The sequence below is a fragment of the Lissotriton vulgaris genome, unplaced genomic scaffold (genome assembly GCF_964263255.1).
Source record: "Lissotriton vulgaris unplaced genomic scaffold, aLisVul1.2 SCAFFOLD_260, whole genome shotgun sequence".
Taxonomy (NCBI): domain Eukaryota; kingdom Metazoa; phylum Chordata; class Amphibia; order Caudata; family Salamandridae; genus Lissotriton; species Lissotriton vulgaris.
Genome location: NW_028246903.1, coordinates 1378960 through 1400650, shown reverse-complemented (window position 1 = coordinate 1400650; position 21691 = coordinate 1378960). Strand labels below are relative to the sequence as shown.

At 50.2% G+C, this 21691-nt stretch overlaps 1 long non-coding RNA gene across 1 annotated transcript in view; it reads right to left on the bottom strand.

The window, feature by feature from the left end:
* The window catches only part of LOC147665699 (uncharacterized), a 42002-nt gene that overhangs the window by 5515 nt on the left and 14796 nt on the right, over positions 1–21691 (bottom strand). The window contains exon 2 of the long non-coding RNA XR_015304990.1: positions 5450–5679. This is a non-coding gene — a long non-coding RNA (uncharacterized LOC147665699). The remainder of the gene's footprint in view (positions 1–5449; positions 5680–21691) is intronic.

The following is a 21691-nucleotide window of genomic DNA, read 5'->3' as shown; positions in this document are numbered from 1 at the left end:
TTTTGTCCTGTGTTGTGGGCCCCTCTCTGGTGGTTCTGCTGCGCTTTGCCCCGCCTTGGTGGCCTCCGCCTTTACCTGGGGCGTCCTTTTTGATGTGCTGGTTGTCGCTTTGCCCTCTGTCAGTTCTCCAGTAGCCTGTGCGGCGTTGGTGTGTGCCCTGGGGTTTCCGCGCCTCTGGTTTGGCTGCCGCTCTTGCCCCGTGGGTTTCAATCCGGCCGCTGCTGTCGTGTTGTCCGGTGTTGGTGGGCCCTCTGTTGGCCTGCTGGTGCCAGTCCTGGGGTGCTATGGGGCGTACCTTCTGGTGTGTGTCTTGTTCCTGGGTCGGTGCCTCCTAGGGGTGCCGGGGACTTGCGTTTGGGCACTGTGCTGTCTCCCCCTTTTGGGGTTTCCTGCTGCCCTGGTTCTTGCTGTTCTCGGGTGGTGGGCATTCCATGGGTCTGTTCCCTTTGGGTCTCTTCTTCGGGGGGTGCCCCTGCTCTTGGCGTCTCTGTGGGCGTTCGCCCTTTCTGTTTGTGGCCTGCCTCGAGTTGGCGTGGGTTCCGGTCGCCTCTGTGGTGGCTGGTTCTTTTTTTCGCTGGCTCCGCCTTTGCTTGCTCGTGGGTTTCCCTGTGTTGTTGGGGTTTTCCTGCCTGCTTGCTTGCGCCTTGCCCTCTGCTGCTCTTATGTCGGAGTCGCTTCTCTCTTCTTCTGCAGCGTCCTGTTGGGTTGCGTCCTGTTCCCCTTCCGCTTCGGGCTCCCTGCCCCGCCTGGTGGTGGGTCGGTGTTCCTGCTCCTTGAGCCACTGCGGGGGTGTGGAGGGGGGGGGGGTCCTGTGGGCTCCCCTGGTTCCGGTTGGCCTGCCGTGCTCCCTCGGTGGTCTTGCCTCCGCTGCGGGCTGGCCTGTTGTGGCTGTCTGCTCCGCTTGGGGGTCCTGGTTCTTCCCTTCCTGGACTCTGTGGGGTTAGTCGCCCGTTAGGGCTCCTGGTTCCTGGCCCTGTTTCTCCCGTCCCGTGGGCTGCGCCTGGTTCCTCTCGTGGGTGCTTGCCGGTGTTGTGCCAGTTGTTCTTTGGGGTGCTCTGTCCCCTCTGCCTGCTCTTGGGTGGCTTGTGCTGCCTAGGGTGCAGCTGTTCTGCTCCTCCCTGCCTGCGCCTGTTCTCTGACGTGGTGTCTGGTGGGGGGTCCTGCCTGGGTCTTCATGGTGCTGTGGCCTTCCCTTTGCTCCGGCCTGGGGCTTCTGGTGTTGTCCGGGGGCCTTTTCTGTAGGCTTGGCCTGGCTGCTTCTGCGGTGGCTCTCCCTGTGCTTGCCTTTGGCTTGGTTCTGTTGTTTCCTGGCCGCCCCTCCTGTTTCATGCCGTGGTGCCTGCCTTGGTTTGTTCTTGGCTGGGGCCTCCTGGCGGCTGACAGTTCCTGTCGTGCCTCCTGTTCTCTGGGTTGGTGTGCGGTCTCCGCGCTCCGCTGTCGGATCGATGGTTGTACTTGGTCTGGCCGTGTTGGTTCCTGCCTGGCCTCCTGGGGCTGCTGGGTGCTGTTGGCTTCTTGGTCCTTCTTCTCGCGGGGGTGTTTGCTCCCTGGGTTGTTCTGGTTCCCTTGGTGGGTACCTGGCTGAGGTTTTGGCTGGGGCGTGCCGCTCCTTCATGTTGGGCTCCTTTTTGGGCTCTGCTTCCTTGCTGGTCTCCCTTTAGGTCCTGGTGGGGTGTTCTGCGTTGGGGCCGCTTCCTGGTGGTTCCTTCTGGGCCTTTCCTGCTGTTGGTTCTCTTCCCGGGCTTGTTTTCCCGGTGTTGTGGGCCTGTGTGGGGTTCTGTGGCTCTAGTTCTGTCGGCTTCTTGCTGGTTGTGTGTGGCCTTGGTCTGTGCCTCCTGGGGTATTTCGGGCTGTGCTGTCCCTTTTTAGCCTTCTCGGGGGGTTTGTTGCCGACCGTTTCCGGGTGCTTTCCTGGTTCTGTGGTCCTGGCTCGCTCCTTCCTCCCTTGTTTTCCCAGGCTTTGTTGCCGGTGTGGGTCTGTTTGGGTGCTCCTTCCTCTCGGGTTGGGGTGCTGTTCTGTGGTGCTCGTGCCTCTGCGGGTCCCTCCGTCCTGGCTGCGGGTTGTCTGTGGTTTCCTGCTGTTTGGTCCTCTGCTCTCCTTCTGGGGTTTGCTTGGGCCTGCTGTTCCTCCTGCGCGGTCGGATTGCTCGACTCTTTTCCGGGCTTCCCGGTTCTGTTGGCATTTGTTGGCCTGTTTTTTGCGTTTGCTTGTCTCCTCTCCGGCGTTGCTGGGTTGGGTCCTTGTGGTTCTGGTCTGGGTGCTGTGCTCCTTGGGCTTTCTTTTTCCCGCTCTCCTGCCCTTGCTGCTTGCCTGGCCTGGGTGTGGGGTTCCTGAGCGGTTCTGTGTCGTTTGGCCGCCTTCTTTGTGCTGCCCTCTGTGACTCGTTGGGCGGCTGCTGTGGTTTCCCGGTTGCTCTGTGCTCCACTCCTGCCTTGTGTTCCTTTGGGGTTGGGGTTTTCTGGCCTTGTGGTTGTTTTCTCTGTTCCCGGCCTGGTTGAGTTTTCTTTGGGGCTGGTTTCCGGTCTTGTTGGCCTCTCCTTGTTTGGTGGGCTTTCGGCTGGGTTCTGGGGTTCTTCCCCTTCCCTGTTTTTGGGTCGGGTTCTCGTTCCTGGTCAGCTCCTGGGTGCTTGTTGGTTCCTGGGCTTCCTCGGCCGGGTTTCCTCCTCGGGTCTCTTGGGCTCGAGTCCTTTTTGGGCTGGGTGCTTGTGCCTGCGCTCTGTTTGCCATTTCTTTCTTTGGCTTTCTTCCGGGTTGTCTCGTCTTCCTGGTGGGTCTGCCTGGCCCTGTGTGCCTTCCGGCTGGTTCTGTCCTTGGCGGTCTTCTCCGGTGGGTTGTTTTGGCTGGTCTTGGTGTCCTGGTCCGGGTTCCGGTTGCCGGTTTCTCGGGTTGGCGGCCTCCTTCTTTGGAGCCCTGGCCTTTTTCTTTTGTCTCCGGTCCTTGTCCCCGCTGTCCTGTTCTGGGTTGCGGGCCGGCTGTTTCCTGCGGTCTTCCTTTCCTCCTCAGTGCTCCCTTGGGTGGCTGCTTTTGTTGTGGTTTCCTGGGTGTGCTTGTGCATGCGGAAGGCCGGGTTTTCTGCTTTGGTATTCTCCACTTGTAATTATGAAGGTGTCGAGGACGGAGGGACCTGGGGGTAATGTCCTATTACTTACCGGTAATCTTCATTACTCCGGGTCCCGTAGTCCTCAACACCTTCATTCGCCCCTCCCTCCCTCCCGGGCGGCCGGCCTTCCTGTCTGGGCTTGTTAGTACAGGAGGGCTGCTGGGTAAGTACTGCTTATGTACTCCCGGGGGGAGGGGCAGTATTAGTATCCCAGCATTCCTCTTGTTTTTTTCTGTCAGGAGATGATCATCTCCACTTGTAATTATGAAGGTATCGAGGACTACGGGACCCGGAGTAATGAAGATTACCGGTAAGTAATAGGACATCACTAGTACATGAAACAAGTTATTTCTGGAATAATGGACAGATGATCAGCAGTGTGGTTGAGGTTTAATTAAACTCACTATTTGTCAGGTATAAACCCTCTACGGTTTCCTTTTGTATTATAGCACTTCTGTAATAACAAATTGCCAACCTTTCTAATTGGATGTGATTTTCACTTCCATCTTAGAATGGCCCCTTTCCAACAACATCTTCATCTAGCAATGACACCCTATATTGTCTTTGGTTATGTGGAAAGCTATAATGACTAAACGTCAGATGTATATCTCCTTGGAAGGGCCCCTTAAACCACACCTCTTAAAAAAACTTTTGTGCCAATCTCATAATGGTCTGAAGTAGTCAACATATATTTGAGTATTTAACACCGTCAGGTACTGGTATTTAGGTCATCACACTGCAAGGGGACAATGAGAATTTTTTTCTAAGTGAATAACTCTTTTAGGATTTTTTGGTATGTTCCTAACATTGCACCACACTCCAAGCCCATTCTGGTGATGAGGGTTACAGGACGAGAAGCTCTTACAAACAGGTGGGCATGAATTTTAGTGGCAGATGCCAAAGGATGTTCATCTGCCTCTTACACCTTCCCACCTACTAAATATACGTTGACATTTCCATGCAGAAACCAAGAATTCCCTTGCTACACATTCATAATGAACTTCCACGTAGACAGAAGCTGCTTCGCATGAACAATAATTATGGGCCACATGTATCAACATTAGGAATAGCGGTTACCTAATTGCGATTTTCTGCAAATCGCAATTAGGTAATCACTATTCCAACTGTGTGAAACTCCAAGAGGGGGTCACAAATAGCGACTTACCTCATTAATATTAATCAGGTAGGTCAGTATTTGCGACTCCTAGGAATTACTAAAATCCCAGGGATGGTGGCCTGCTACGGTCAGCAGACCACCATGTCTGTGATTGCTTTACAATAAAGCAATCATTTTTTTTTAATGCAGCCAGTTTTTCTTAAATCCCTTGGGGATCCAATCCCATTTGCGAATGGGTTACCAGCAATTTGAAGTTGGTGGTACAATGCGAATGTATTGCAACCTCATTCACGGTCACAAAACATTCATACATACCTCTGCGATTCAGGATTTGGAAGGGACGTCCTAAACTCTCTACTTCCAAATACTGAATCGCAAACCCATTTTGAGATTCGGTAACAGGTTACTGCATCACATAATAGGATCAGTACATGGGAAAAGCCATTTTTGCACTTGCAACGGGCCAATTCAGCGATTCGGCCTGTTTGCGAACATGAAATAGGTTCATACATGCAACCCTATATTTCCTACATACATTAACATTTGTAACAGATTAGGAAACTGGATGTATTGTCAAATGTCTACTCAAGCTATGTTTTAACAGCTGCAGTACTAGTTATGTTAACCAATAGGCATGTGTTTTAATGTGATGTACATCTTCAAGGCGCTTTGTAATCAAATATTATTTCTGCTAACACTTGTAAATACCTCTGGGAATACAGTGGTGCAGGTTGTAGACCTGCAAATATTTTCATGTCTCCCTTAGCTTTCACCAAGCTAAAGTAAATATGCGGACGAAATCAGCATATCTGCAGATATGTGAAGACCTAAAACTGTGGGCATGCCTAGCATCTTAACTGAGAAACTTAATAAGTGGAGGCTTCTGTCTATCTAGGTAGTCAAGTGCATGGTGTTCTTATAAGGAACTTCATGTGGTGCCAAAATTACATTTCTGCGTGGAACAGCAACATCACATTTATTGCTCAATACTTTGGTTCACTCGATGCATCACTTAGAGGATGGTAATGAGCCAAAATTAGCCACCTATATTTAAAGGAGCATGTATCATTTTCAAATAACTAGATTATAAATGTGAGCTAGTGCCAGGAGTTGATAAGGCACCTTATGGTTATCAATGTATTTAAAATACGCCAGTCACAAAAGACATGTATGTGTAAATGACTCTATAAACAGTATGCAATAAAAGTAGGTACACTGCCTTCATTAACACATCTGTTTTCTTCCAAATCACAGTTGATCACTGTGAGAGAGATAGTTCTGGTCCAGGTCAAATTTCAGTTGAACGTAATGGTCCTAATGGTCCTGTATGTAAGTAGTAGTAATACTGCAGACATGTAATGATTATCTTTGCTCGCACTTCATTCGGCTCCACAGGAACATCTTTGAAGAAATTCTAGAGTTTTGACCTAAGAACTGCAGCATATTTGTTTTTAGCCGTACCTGCATTTCTTTTAATAGGCATGGCAGCAAGCATAAATGAAATTGTTTGGTTCGCCGCTATGTCCTTTTTAATTCCTCACTAATTTTTTGCACTTCACTTTTTGACTTGGTCTGTGTATTTGGGCCTATAGGCTGTTAGTCAACAATCTTTGGTTTCTATGCTATCCTAGCTACTGGGTTCACCCTCCCAGATCACAGTTTCATCCCTTGTATTTATGGGGTGACGTGACAGGGAAGCTGGAATTCCAAATGATGACACTGGCCACGAAGGGCAGTTGATGGAAATCCTTCTCCTACCTTCCCTCTGTCGGTTCTGCTTTATTTCTTTGTGTGTCCGCATTTGGATATAACTGATTTGTTAAGAAACCACCACTGGTCTCTCTTTCCTTTTCATTAATTTGTTTTTCTAGACCACCAGTTTGCACTGTTGTTATTATGCCCTTTTAATGTAACATTCCAAAGTACTAAAGGCCAATAGGATAGCAAAATCTGTCCTTGGGGGACTATTTCCTATAGTCAAACGTCGATTCTGTAATCATAACATCTGTGATGTAGTAATTTATCAATTTTACATAACACAGAAACATTAGCAAGGCTCTTATATACCTTTGACACCAGAGATTTAACTGTTAGTATCATTATTACTCTGAAAAACAGTGTAAGGCCGCAATGTATGAAAGCAGAAGGCAGAACTGTTGGATCTGAATGCTAAAAAGGCTTGAGAATGGAGACATATTCTCAAGCCTTATACCAATTAAAGAATTGGCATAGGCTTCCTATTAGCATCATTGGAAGATGCAACATTGTTAAAATGACAATCCTCCCTAGATAGCTGTATTTATTTAGATCTATTTTTTTGAATTGCCATTTTTTTTTTTTTAATTAGACATAATAATAGGTAGGTTTACTTGGGGGTATAGGCGGGCACGTCGAGCTATTAAGCTTCTGAAATACCCCTTTAGTCAAGGTGGTCTAGTATTGCCTGATTTTGAAGCATACTATTGGGCCTCATTCACGAGCAGATTTCGGAGGCTGCTCTCTAGTAAAGATCAAGATTTTAGCCATAAGTTGCTGTTAAAACAGGATAGTTGCAGATTTCTTTACAACACACACTTTCCTAACTATCACAAAAGGGTACGCTTTAAGACTCTAAAGGATATAGCTACTGGGGAGAAATATTTAATATTTACTCCTTGCCAATTTACTTTAATAAATTCCAGTTGTCAGATAAACCATTTCTCCCATATATTTTTCAGGATAGTATAGCTAAACAATGGGCTAACCTGGGGGTAGATAAACTTGGAGATTTATACGACACGGGGGGCTTTCACACTTTTAAAGACTTGAAAGACTCCTTTTCTACACCACAACAGCACTACTATAAATATTTCCAATTAAGGGATTATTTTTTGAGATCACAAAGACTCAAAATAGTGGATTCCCATCAATTACTGAATTTTATCCAGGAACCTTCTCAAGGAAAATTAATTGGTATTGCTTATCAATTATTTAACCAGGATAGACTGGATCCCACCGGCCTTTTAGGTAGAAGTGGAGTGCAGTGCTAGGGGAGGAAATAGCTGGTACAATTATAGAAGATGCACTCATTACATTAAAAGGGGCCATATGGTCTGTGAATTTAAAACTTCAGCAATTTAAGACTATATGTATGTTGTATTATACACCGGATAACATTTTTAGATGGGGACAAGCAATCATGCAACATTCTTGTAATAAGACGTGCTGTCCTAAATGTGGGGGATATGGAGTAAATATTGTTCACATGTTTAATATGTGCCCTATGTTAATGACTTTTTGGCAAGGAGTTTGGAATGTATTAAGAAATCAACTTCGCTTAGATGAGGCTTTTTCTACAACTGAGATAATGCTGGGTTATAGAAATGATGCTAATAGAGCTAAGAGAGCATTATTGTCTATAGCTATAGTTTCTGCTAGGTTGGCTATAGCCCGGGCATGGATATCTTCGAAGCCATGTAATGTACTGGAGTGGTGGAGTATTTTTAGAGAAATCTTTGCACGAGAAAAAGATTTGGCTAAAATCAGAGGCGTTAAGGCACTTAGAAAATGTAATGTTACCTGGTATGGTAGGATTCAGCATCAAGCTACCAATTAATTTTCGTGCTTAGTACTTTTGATCTATTTGTTTTATTATTTAGCTAGTATTCTCTATTGTTATTTCTTAAAATATATAATATCACCCACCTAAGAAAAATGAGAAGAGTATGAAAAACGATATGGGTGCTGAATTTTTGTTTTTATATCTTGAGTTTGAATCCTTTGCAAAAAATAAACAAGCATTTGCAATGCAATAGGTCTCGCATTATTTAAGTTTGAGCTATTAGCATTGTAAATGGCAATTGTTTTTTGCTTTATGCTATAGTTTTTTTTTTTACATAAAAAGCTTCATATAAAATATGTTTTATTAAAGTTATTTATGCAGTATCTAAATTTTGTTTGCATAAAACAGTATAATAATATCTTAGTAAAAAAGTCAAATATTTTAATGGAAATTCACCAAATGTTCATTTATGTGTTGGTTTTCAAAATAGCTAAATTAATAGCTTTGTCATTTACAATGCCAATAGTTATAACTTTCGCAAATGTGACACCTATAGCATTTGTCATGCAACATTTGTATTTACGTGACTTAGATGTATTGATATTACAAATAACAATGGCTTTTAATTTTTTTTAATACTTAATAAAAGTGATTGTAATTTATAATGGCAATAGCTTAAACTTTTGTAAATAACTTTTGTGAAGATTATGTTCAGTGTATTTTATTGTAACAAAATCCAAGAACAGAAGTGAAATATTAACATCTTTTTGTGACATTTGTAATAAAGCTTGAAACATTGAGAGAACATATTTGTGCTGTGGTGGTGCTGAGTGATGCTGTGGTGGTGCTGAATGGGGCTGTGGTGATGCTGAGTGATGCAGTGGTGGTGCTGAGTGGTGCTATGGTGGTGCTGTGGTGGTGCTGAGTGATGCTGAGTGATGCTGTGGTGGTGCTGAGTGGTGCTGTGGTGGTTCTGAGTGATGCTGTGGTGGTTCTGACTGATAATGTGGTGGTGCTGAGTGACTGTACTCACTGTCACTCTGCACTCACTGTCACTCCGCACTCACTGTCACTCTGCACTCACTGTCACTCTGCACTCACTGTCACTCTGCATGCACTCTGCACTCACTGTCACTCTGCACTCACTGTCACTCTGCACTCACTGTCACTCTGCACTCACTGTCACTCTGCACTCACTGTCACTCTGCACTCACTGTCACTCCGCACTCACTGTCACTCCGCACTCACTGTCACTCCGCACTCACTGTCACTCTGCACTCACTGTCACTCTGCACTCACTGTCACTCTGCACTCACTGTCACTCCGCACTCACTGTCACTCTGCACTCACTCTGCACTCACTGTCACTCTGCACGCACTGTCACTCTGCACGCACTCTGCACTCACTGTCACTCTGCACTCACTGTCACTCTGCACTCACTGTCACTCTGCACTCACTGTCACTCTGCACTCACTGTCACTCTGCACTCACTGTCACTCTGCACTCACTGTCACTCTGCACTCACTCTGCACTCACTGTCACTCTGCACTCACTCTGCACTCACTGTCACTCCGCACTCACTGTCACTCCGCACTCACTGTCACTCCGCACTCACTGTCACTCACTGTCACTCTGCACGCACTCTGCACTCACTGTCACTCTGCACGCACTCTGCACGCACTGTCACTCAGTATCGGGCTTGTCTGGTTCTGCACCCACCTCAGTGTTCCGGGTGGGGCGATCCTGCCACCCCCCTCGTCGTATCCAGGTGTCTTTCTTCCCTGTGCTCAGTCTTCAGTCGCTCCGAAGCCCGTCCCTTGGAGCTATCCCAGGTGGGTCTCTGCCAGCAGGGGCGTGTTGTGCGTTTGCAAGTGGTCTATCTCCGTGTGGCCCTTGAGGTCAGGGTTGGCTGAGGTGGCTATCTCATCCCTTCTCCTTCCGCCCGGTTCGTGAATATGGTCCGGCCCTCTCCCGTGTAGCGCTTGTCCTCTCACAATGACCCCTGGTGCAGGGGGGGGGGGTGGGGGGGCACTATCTCTTCTTCCAGTTCCTAGTATCCCCACTGCTTCAGGGCCTTCTTCCCCGTTCGGCTGTGTGCCTTGTCACGTAGGGGGAGGGGGGGCAATGTCCGGAGTCTCACCCCCTGCCGCTCTCGTGATCGTTCTGCTCTCCCTTCCCTGCGTGGCCCCGATTCCTTGCTAGTGTCGTCCCTGGCGGGGTCAGCCTCCGCTGCTGGTGCCTCCCGTAGTCTGCCGCCTGCCCCCGTGTCTCGTGTGTCCTCCCCACCGGCCGTTCCACAGGCGGGAATGTGTGTATGGGGGGTGGGGAGAGGGCACCTCCGTCGATGCGGGTGGCACTAATGGGAATTCGGGGGTATGCACCGGACCGGTAGGCCACTGGCGCAAGGCCTCCCCCCAAGCGGTCCCTTCCTCCGCTTTTGACTCCTGGGCTCACCTCCGTTGTAGGCGTCCAATCTTGCCTGCGGGAATGGACCAGCTCCGCCGATCCAAGCGCCCGCGGTTTTCGTCGTTGGGGGGGGAGGTGAAGGGATCCCCCCGCTCTCCGCTCCCGGGTAGCACCTCCACCAAGCGCCGTGCCTCGCGGGTGGGACCCGTTCCGCTTCTCCCTCGGTCTCCGCGTCTGTGGTCCGGAACCTCACTCAAACGGCCGCCATCTTGGTAAAGGCGGCCGGAATTCAGTCCGGAGCTGCTGCTACTTCGCGGACGCCTCTCTCCGCACCTGAATGAGGCCCGGGCTCGGTCTGTCGCGCCGCGATTCCGGCTCCGCCACAGCAATCAGGCCGCCTCACAGGTCAGGTTCGCTTCGCCACTACGGTTGCTCAGCCCCTCGTCGCGGGACCTTAACTCAGTTATATAATAGTATGCACTTAATTGAGACTGAAAAATGTTGAAAATATAAGGCTCGCAATTAAAAAAGAAAAAACACAAGACGCCGGTAACCGGAGCGCGGTCGCGGAAACTGAGAAGCAGCCTTTGTTCTAGCATTTTTTATGCAGCGTTTTGCGCCGGCCTGCGACCAGGAAGTCAGGCAGGCCGGGCGGGACAACCGGAAGTAGGAGGGCGGGAGCCTACCCCGCCTCCCACGGAAGAGCCGCGATTGTTTGGCGCACCGGAGCAGGCAGGAGCCTACCCTGCGCCCCGGTGCCGAAGAAGGGAAGAAGAGTCTTGCTGCCGGTGGGAGCCGCTGCACTGAGGATGCCGGTGAGTGGGGCTTCGCCTTGTTGGGGGGGGGGGGGCATCTGTGTGCGCGCGCGCGGCGGCGGACTGTGTATGTGTGTGAGCGTGCATGTGTGTGTGTATGTGTATGTGTCCTGGAGTCTGTGTGTATGCGTGTGTGTGACGGGGGGGGGGGGTTGCCTGTCTGGGTGCCTGCGTGTCTGTGTAAGTGTAAATGCGTGTGCGTGTGTGTGGAGCCGAGAGGAGAGGGGCTGGTGTGTGTGGAGGGGTCTCTGTGTATGCGTGTAGGTGACGGGGGTGTGCCTGTGTATGCGTGTGTATGTGCGCATGCGTGAGTGCTGTGTATGCGTGTGGCTGTGATGTGCGCATGCGTGAATGTTGACGCGCGTGCACGCAGCTCAATCCAGCCAGGATAAGCTCGTCACAGTTTCTTGTCCCTCATTCCCCGGCAGCCGACAGCTATAAGTCTCCGCCCTGGACGCATCCTTCGGATGCGAATTCCAGGGCGAGACCTAAAAATATCAACAAAAATAAAAAAGAGAATGGAGCCATATTGTTTTGTTTTCACAACCACAAAAGGTATATTACATATAGGTTATACAATTCAAATACCTATTTAAATATTGTGAGATACAGTAATATCAAATTATATAGTGTTTTGAAGAAGACCATTGTAGCTTATCTGCAGTGTGGTGCGTAAGAAGTCTGACCTCTAGATCAGGCCACAAAACAGACAGATTTAATAGCCGCTCTTTGATCTATTTTGAGTCTAGACGCTTCTTTTAGGAGACATATTTAAACTTACCAATAATTCCAAGATCTAAAAGAAGACTTACATCTAAATGGTATCCTAACTTAGAAAATGTAATGTTATCTGGTATGGTGTGATTCAGCATCAAGCTACCAATTAATTTTCGTGCTTCGTACTTTGGATCTATTTGTTTTATTATTTAGCTAGTATTCTCTATTGTTATTTCTTAAAATATATAATATCACCCACCTAAGGAAAATGAAAAGAGTATGAAAAACGATATGGATGCTGAATTGTTGTTGGTATATCTTTGCAAAAAATATAAACAAAAAGAAAAAGAATGGAGCCATATTGTTTTGTTTTCACAACCACAAAAGGCATATCAATCAATCAATCAATCAAAGACATTTATAGAGCGCACTACTTACCCGTAGGGTCTCAAGGCGCTTGGGGGGGGTGCCGTTACTGCTCGACCATGCCAGGTCTTGAGCTTCTTCCTGAAGGAGGTGTGGTCTAGGGTCAGGCGCAGGTCGGGAGGGAGGGAGTTCCAGGTCTTGGCGGCCAGGTAGGAGAAGAACCTTCCTCCTGTTGTCGCTCTTCGGATGCGGGGGACGGCGGCGAGGGCGTGGCTGGCTGATCGGAGGTGGCGTTTGGGAGCGTAGAAGTTGATTCGGTTGTTGAGGTAGCTCGGGCCTTGATCGTGTAGGGCTTTGTGTGCGTGGGTGAGGAGGCGGAAGGTGATTCTTTTGTTGACGGGGAGCCAATGCAGGTCTCTCAGATGTCCGGAGATGTGGCTGTTTCGTGGGATGTCGAGGATGAGTCTGGCTGAGGCGTTCTGGATCCGCTGGAGTCTCTTCTGGAGCTTGGCGGTGGTTCCGGCGTAGAGGGCGTTGCCGTAGTCCAGTCGGCTGGTGACGAGGGCCTGGGTGACAGTCTTCCTGGTCTCAGTGGGGATCCACCAGAAGATCTTCCGAAGCATGCGCAGGATGTTGAAGCACGACGAGGAGACGGCGTTGACTTGTCTGGTCATGGAGAGGGAGGAGTCCAGGATGAAGCCCAGGTTGCGTGCGTGGTCTGTCGGTTTGGGTGCGGTGCCCAGGGCGGGGGGCCGCCAGGAGTCGTCCCAGGCGGAGGGCGAGGAGCCCAGGATGAGGATCTCCGTCTTGTCTGAGTTCAGTTTCAGGCGGCTGGTCGTCATCCACTCGGCTACATCTTTCATCCCTTCGTGCAGGTTGGCTCTGGCGGCGGCGGGGTCGTTAGTCAGGGAGAGGATCAGCTAGGTGTCGTCGGCGTAGGAGATTATGTTGAGGTTGTGTTGGCATGCGATGGCCGCGAGGGGGCTCATGTAGACGTTGAAGAGGGTGGGGCTCAGCGAGGATCCTTAAGGGACGCCGCAGATGACTTCGGTGGCCTCTGACTTGTACGGTGGTAGGCGGACTCTCTGTGTTCTTCCGTCGAGGAAGGAGATGATCCATTCCAGTGCCTTCTCCTGGATTCCGACGTTGCTGAGGCGCTGCACTAGGGTGCGGTGGCAGACAGTGTCGAATGCCGCGGAGAGGTCTAGGAGGATGACGGCCGCTGTTTCTCCGTTGTCCATCAGGGCTCGGATGTCGTCGGTGGCAGCGATGAGGGCGGGCTCGGTGCTGTGGTTGGCTCGGAAGCCAGACTGTGAGGGGTCGAGGGATCCATTCGTCTCGAGGAAGGCGGCCAGCTGTTTGTTGACGGTCTTCTCGATGACTTTGGCTGGAAACGGGAGGAGCGAGATGGGGCGGTAATTCTTGAGTTCGGTGGGGTCCGCTGTGGGTTTCTTGAGTAGAGCGCTGAGTTCGGCGTGCTTCCAGCTCTCAGGGAAGGTGGCGGTGTCAAAGGAGGTGTTGATAATGTCCCGCAGGTGGGGTGCGGTGACAGCGTCGGCCTTGTTAAAGACGTGGTGAGGGCAGGGGTCGGTCGGAGATCCGGAGTGGACGGAGTTCATCATGCGGACGGTGTCTTCGGTGCTGATCGGAGTCCAGGCGCGGAGGGTGGTGGTGAGCGGCGTTGCTGCGGTCGTGGCGTGCGTCGGTTGAATGCTGAAGCTGTTGTGTATGTCCGCGATCTTGTTGTGGAAGTAGGAGGCGAGGGAGTTGCAGAGGTCTTGCGATGGGGTGATGTCGTTGTTTCCGGCGTTGGGGTTGGAGAGCTCTTTCACGATGTTGAAGAGTTCCTTGCAGTTGTGTGCGTTGTTGTCCAGCCGGTCCTTGAATGCAGTTTTCTTGGCGGCGCGGATCAGTTGGTGGTGCTTCCGGGTGGCAAGCTTGAGGGTGGTCATGTTGTCCGGCGTTGGTTCCCTTCTCCAGACTTTCTCGAGGGCTCGGCAGTTCTTCTTGGAGCTCTTGAGTTCGTTGTTGAACCATGGGGCTTTCTTGCTGCCGGGTCTGCTGGGCGGGGTCCTCAGAGGGGCGAGTTCGTCCACGCAGTTGCTGATCCACTTCGTGAGGTTGTCGGCGGCCTGGCTGGGGTTCGCTGAGCTGGCAGGAGGGTGCTGGCTCAGGGAAGCGGCGAGCTGGTCGGCTGTGATCTTGTTCCAGCTTCTTCGGGCAACCTGTTGCTGGTGGTGGTGGATCGTCGTTCTTCTGAAGGTGAAGTGGACGCAGCTGTGGTCCGTCCAGTGGAGTCCTGTGGCGTGGCTGAAGGCGATGTCTTTGCTGGATAAGAAGACGGCGTCGAGTGTGTGTCCAGCGAGGTGGGTGGGGGTGGACACCAGCTGCTTGAGTCCGAGTTTGGCAAGGTTGTCGAGCAGGGTGATGGTGTTGCGGTCGCTGTTGTTCTCCAGGTGGAAGTTGAGGTCCCCCAGGAGGATGTAGTCAGCGGAGGGGAGGGCATGCGGGCTGACGAAGTCGGCGATGTCCTCGCTGAATTGTGTGCATGGTCCCGGGGGTCGGTAGATCAGGGTGCCTCTGAGGGTGGTCTTCGGGTCGGTGTGGATCTGGAAGTGCAGGTGTTCGGCGGTGGTTAGGGTGTCGTCGGTGTTGGTCGTGATGCGGATGGTGTCCCTGTGGATGACGGCTATGCCTCCTCCCATCTGGTTGGCGGTGCGGTCCCTCCGGGTGATCTTGTAGCCCTCTGGGATGGCGATGTCGGGCGCTGAAGAGGCGTTCATCCAGGTCTCCGTGAGGAAGGCAACGTCAGGGGCTGTGGTGTCGAGGAGGTTCCAGAGTTCGATGGCGTGTCTGTGGACGGAGCGGGTGTTGAGCAGGATGCACTTGAGGTGGTTGCTGCTGGTGTTCGGCTTGGCGGGTGCTGGTGCAGGGCAGGTCCGGATGCAGGTGAACTTGCAGGCGTGGCAGCTGAAGGGTCCGTGGGTGCGTCGTGGGGTGGCTCGGTAGCATCCTGGGATTCGGCCGGTGTTGAGTGCGTTGAGGGTGGCGGCGGTGTACGTCAGGCGGGTGGGCAGGGGTCCTCGAGGGCCAGGGGTCCTGGCACTGGGCGCGGTCCAGGCGCGGACGGGCGCAGACGGGCTTACCTTTGGCGCCCCTTCGGCGCACAATCGGCGCGCCCGCTGCGCGTGACCGCTGCGCGTAAGCACGGTCGCCATATATGGCGAAGTGCGAGGGGGGGGCGGAGCAGCTCGGAGGCGGGAGCGGGGAGGGTACAGAAGGAAAAAAGGGGCGGGGTTAGCGGCGGTGGCGGGAAGCGAGGAGCGGGGAGGGAAGAGACGATGGGTAACTGCAGAACAGAAAAACAGGCACTACAGAAAGCAAAAATACAATACTATACAATAACAACAATAAAGACAATAAAAACGGGGGCACAGGGCAAGAAGCGGCGCCCAGGAGCCTGCAGGTCAGGCGAGCACGGACCACGCCGCTCGCAGGCAGGGGGCGTGGTCACGCGGCGGCAGCCGGGGCAGCGAGGCAGTCAGGCGGGGAGGCACACGCAGCAGCTGGTGGCCGTGCGGCGCGGGGGTGTCCTAAACTAGGTCACACTCACCTGCGTCGCACGGTCGCCATATATGGCCAAGTGCGAGGGGGGGCGGAGCAGCTGGGAGGCGGGAGCGGGGAGGGTACAGAAGGAAAAAAGGGGCGTGGTTAGCGGCGGTGGCGGGAAGCAGGGTGCGGGGAGGGAAGAGACGATGGGTAACTGCAGAACAGAAAAACAGGCACTACAGAAAGCAAAAATACAATACTATACAATAGCAACAATAAAGACAATAAAAACGGGGGCACAGGGCAAGAAGCGGCGCCCAGGAGCCTGCAGGTCAGGCGAGCACGGACCACGCCGCTCGCAGGCAGGGGGCGTGGTCACTCGGCGGCAGCCGGGGCAGCGAGGCAGTCAGGCGGGGAGGCACACGCAGCAGCTGGTGGCCGTGCGGCGCGGGGGTATCCTAAACTAGGTCACACTCACCTGCGTCGCACAGTCGCCATATATGGCCAAGTGCGAGGGGGGGCGGAGCAGCTGGGAGGCGGGAGCGGGGAGGGTACAGAAGGAAAAAAGGGGCGGGGTTAGCGGCGGTGGCGGGGAGCGGGAAGCGGGGAGGGAAGAGACGATGGGTAACTGCCGAACAGAAAAACAGGCACTACAGAATGCAAAAATACAATACTATACAATAACAACAATAAAGACAATAAAAACGGGGGCACAGGGCAAGAAGCGGCGCCCAGGAGCCTGCAGGTCAGGCGAGCACGGACCACGCCGCTCGCAGGCAGGGGGCGTGGTCACGCGGCGGCAGCCGGGGCAGCGAGGCAGTCAGGCGGGGAGGCACACGCAGCAGCTGGTGGCCGTGCGGCGCGGGGGTGTCCTAAACTAGGTCACACTCACCTGCGTCGCACGGTCGCCATATATGGCCAAGTGCGAGGGGGGGGCGGAGCAGCTGGGAGGCGGGAGCGGGGAGGGTACAGAAGGAAAAAAGGGGCGTGGTTAGCGGCGGTGGCGGGAAGCAGGGTGCGGGGAGGGAAGAGACGATGGGTAACTGCAGAACAGAAAAACAGGCACTACAGAAAGCAAAAATACAATACTATACAATAACAACAATAAAGACAATAAAAACGGGGGCACAGGGCAAGAAGCGGCGCCCAGGAGCCTGCAGGTCAGGCGAGCACGGACCACGCCGCTCGCAGGCAGGGGGCGTGGTCACTCGGCGGCAGCCGGGGCAGCGAGGCAGTCAGGCGGGGAGGCACACGCAGCAGCTGGTGGCCGTGCGGCACGGGGGTATCCTAAACTAGGTCACACTCACCTGCGTCGCACAGTCGCCATATATGGCCAAGTGCGAGGGGGGGCGGAGCAGCTGGGAGGCGGGAGCGGGGAGGGTACAGAAGGAAAAAAGGGGCGGGGTTAGCGGCGGTGGCGGGGAGCGGGGAGCGGGGAGGGAAGAGACGATGGGTAACTGCCGAACAGAAAAACAGGCACTACAGAAAGCAAAAATACAATACTATACAATAACAACAATAAAGACAATAAAAACGGGGGCACAGGGCAAGAAGCGGCGCCCAGGAGCCTGCAGGTCAGGCGAGCACGGACCACGCCGCTCGCAGGCAGGGGGCGTGGTCACGCGGCGGCAGCCGGGGCAGCGAGGCAGTCAGGCGGGGAGGCACACGCAGCAGCTGGTGGCCGTGCGGCACGGGGGTGTCCTAAACTAGGTCACACTCACCTGCGTCGCACGGTCGCCATATATGGCCAAGTGCGAGGGGGGGCGGAGCAGCTGGGAGGCGGGAGCGGGGAGGGTACAGAAGGAAAAAAGGGGCGGGGTTAGCGGCGGTGGCGGGAAGCGGGGAGGGAAGAGACGATGGGTAACTGCCGAACAGAAAAACAGGCACTACCGAAAGCAAAAATACAATACTATACAATAACAACAATAAAGACAATAAAACGGGGGCACAGGGCAAGAAGCGGTGCCCAGGAGCCTGCAGGTCAGGCAAGCACGGACCACGCCGCTCGCAGGCAGGGGGCGTGGTCACGCGGCGGCAGCCGGGGCAGCGAGGCAGTCAGGCGGGGAGGCACACGCAGCAGCTGGTGGCCGTGCGGCGCGGGGGTGTCCTAAACTAGGTCACACTCACCTGCGTCGCACGGTCGCCATATATGGCCAAGTGCGAGGGGGGGCGGAGCAGCTGGGAGGCGGGAGCGGGGAGGGTACAGAAGGAAAAAAGGGGCGGGGTTAGCGGCGGTGGCGGGAAGCGGGGAGCGGGGAGGGAATATTACATATAGGCTATACAATTAAAATAACTATTTCAATATTGTGAGATACAGTAATATAAAATTATATAGTGTTTTGAAGAAGACCATTGTAGCTTATCTGCAGTGTGGTGCGTAAGAGGTCTGACATCTAGATCAGACCACAAAACAGATTTAATTGCTGCTCTTTGATCTATTTTGAGTCTAGACGCTTCTTTTAGGAGACACATTTAAACTTACCAATAATTCCACAATCTAAAAGAAGACTTACATCTAAATGGTATCCTAACTTAATTGAGCTCAACTGAACACATATGCATTTGGCAAATTTGGTGTAGGTTGGCTACTGATAACTTGGCATGAAAGTGAAAAAAATAAATTGCTTTTTCAGATGGTGTCCTATAACTTGGGTCACTTTCTGATAACATGACTTCTATCATTAATACCAAAGCATACATTTAATCTTCAAAATCATATTTTACTGCATCAATTAGGGGTCCCATAACGCTTAACCCTCAACTGCATATGTTCAGGAGTTGAAAGGTGTATGTTTAGCTCTTTAACTCAGATTAAACCTAATTTCAAATCTCTGTCTTTCTTTTCTCCTCTCTCCTGGTCTCTGTTCAACTAATAAACAGGACATTTGTTGTCCTGCCTTGTAGATAGATTTACTTCATCATCTCAACAAAATGGCTCCTTGAAGTTACTCTGATCTCAGAAACTTCTTGCTTTACATGGACAATATAATTTATTAGGCTATTAGACACTTGGAGATGCCTTATATACTCTTGACAAACTGATTTCGCTCTACCCCAGACAACATTGGCCTGAGAAATAAACACCTACAATGGAGCTTCTCATACTTCTGATATGCGGTTCCAACACAACACTGCTTATAATGGGTGACTACACTTTTTTCAAATAAATGAGTTTAGAACATGCCTTCTGGCTAGCATTCTGAGTCATGAAATTTGTAGATTTAATCAATGTTACTTTGATATTTGATTGTACTATCAGATTGCTCTTTTAAAGGAATGATATATGTGTTTTTGAATAGTCAGCGCACATTCTTGTGATAGGTTACTGTCACCTGTGGACACAACCCACAAATAGGTCCTGATTAAGGATTTATGAAAGATTAGATTGACTGTCCTGTCTTCTGTAATACCCTATGTAATATTAACACTCTGAATCAAAATTGTATTAGGTTAATGTTCGAGTATTGTTTGATTTGCAGTTTGCTGCGTATTTTTGATTTAACAGCATTGTTTAGTAGAATTGGTGGGCTTGGCCTTTTGTGCTGGGTCATCCCCAAACGTGTGCCTTCACCCTCTTGTTTTCTGAACCCATTTTTGTTGCCTTTTAGGACTTTGCACACTTTACAACTGCAAACCAGTGCTAAAGTGTGTGTCTTCTCTCCTTTATTGATAGTAGAAGTGGCTTACCACCAGTTGGCACATTTATTTACTGGTAAGTCCCTAGTAAGTTGGTACAACATGTACCCTGTGCCTGTGAATTCAATGCTTCTATTTGGCCCTCAGCACTTATTGCGCTACCCACTTAAGTAGCCCATGAAACATGTCTCATTGCAGCCTGTATGTGCAGTTTAAACTGTCATTACTAGCTGGCAAGATATGTTTCTTGCCAGGCTCAAAACTCCCTTTTTAATACATATCAGTCACCCCTAGAGTTGGCCCTACACAGCCCAGAGGCTGAGCACAGTTTATCTTTGGTGGCTCTCTGACTTACCCTGACTAGAGTAGTGGGTTCCATACCCTAGCCAACAAGAAGCCCAATTTCTAACAGACCAGCATTTCTCAAAACTTATCAAACCTCCTGGAAAGGTCATGGAATTCCTTTCAAGGCCATGCATGCTGCATAATGTTGTCCACTGTTTCAAAGGAATGTTATTTGTATGTTCTTTTCAATGTTGACCAATGGTAGCAAACACAGCTACTATCACAATAAGAAAGTGGTTTTTAGTGTTTTAAAAGAGGTTCTATCATTGAATCGTAAACCCAACAGTCCAATCGAGTGGAACTTATACCTGCCTTTATTCCAGAGTTTGTATTCAGTAGGTCAATAACAATGTCAGTTTTAGGCCCTTGAGCAGTTGAGGGGCGCAGTAAAACAATATTGATTTACAACCGCCTCAACTGTGCAGCCGTGGTCCGTGCAGGTAACAGCGGTGGGGCCGCATGGGGGGATTTTGAGGGACGATGCCTAGGGAAAATTAATTATTTATTTAATTTTCCCTCTGCATCGTCGCCTTGAAATCCCCCCCAACCGGCCCCACCCTCCCACAGCTGTTACCTGCACAGACCGGTGCTGCAACTGTGTGCATACTGCGTGTTGAGACAGGTGTGTGAAATATCCACTCTTTGATTGTTTCTACCGCCTTTTCTACACATAAGAAAAGTTTTCTCCTCATTTTTACAATTGATACAGTACGTATGATGATACATTTTGTGATAGACAATAATAATATAGACAGAGAATGCAATTTATTTAGCATTTCAAAGTAACCACATTTGGAAATTTGGAAATTAATTAGACTCTGAAATATTGTCTAGGTTTACAATTCTAGGTAATTTATCTATTTTTACATTAAATGAGACCACACTTAGAAGCAAACATTTGCTATTTGGTGATTGATGCCAATTCCTGCCTGCATGCCTGTTGTAGCACATAAGGTTAGGCACATGGAGGTCATTAGGGCCAACAATTGATATAATAGTGGTATATTATGCTTTCAGTAGAGAAGCCACCAGAGTTGGCATCAGTCAAAAAGGGAGATAACGAATTGTTCATGATACTCATCTGATTAAAAAATCAGCAAAACCTTCAATGTTTAGTTTAATAGGATAAAAATTCAACTGGAGTGAGAGAAATTCCCTTGTGGAAACAATATAATATTCCAATAATGGAGGAAAGTGCATTTTGTTTCAGGAATATGTTCTAGACAAGGTGCCAACAGTTTCTCAAAGCATGTCTTTGGTGGACACTATGTTCAAACTCCTGCAGTTTCATGGAGCCTCCTGAACTGAATAGAGGCAGCACTCTGCGCCACCAAAATAATCTACCATGACCCTGCCCTGAGATGTTTTACATCAAGTGGTTGAGCAAGCAGACTGTGCTGCTGTTCTTGTACTGTACTGTCCACACAAACAAACAGTTCTAAACAACAGCTTGCATATTACTAGTGCAAACACACTGGGCCTAATTCACAAACTGTACCTTGTAATACGTTTTGTAGTACTATGGTAGTTCTGCAAAACATATAAAAGTGCTGTTCACCAACTGTACTTTTGTATTACCTTACCCTTTTGAGTAGTTTTACTACTTTTTGGTAATGCCAAACTGCCTTTTTGTGGTAACTTACACTTTTGTACTAACTTGTACTTTTGTAGTAAGTCCCTATCTCCATTATTTACTATGAGTGTGTTGCACTACTAGTGGTTGGCCATGTGTAGTGCAGGACTTACTACAAAAGTGTAAATCACTACAAAAGGTAATTTACTACAAAGTGCAGTTTGCGAATACCGAAATGTAGTAAACTTGCAAAAAAGTGTAAATGTACTTAAAAGTATAAGTTACCTTTGTGAATCAGGCCAATTGTATCTATAAAATGGTACCAGCACTTCAGCTCATTCAGTCAGATTCCATAAAGGGCAATTCCCTTACCACACTATGCATATGGACTACACAACACTGGTGCACAAGTGTGCTGCTGCTATGGCTTGTGGGATTCTTGGAGCTACTAGCAACCAATCAACTATATAAAGTGACGTAATATGACCCGTGGCCCTAATTTTCCCAGGAAGGCAGTTCACATGA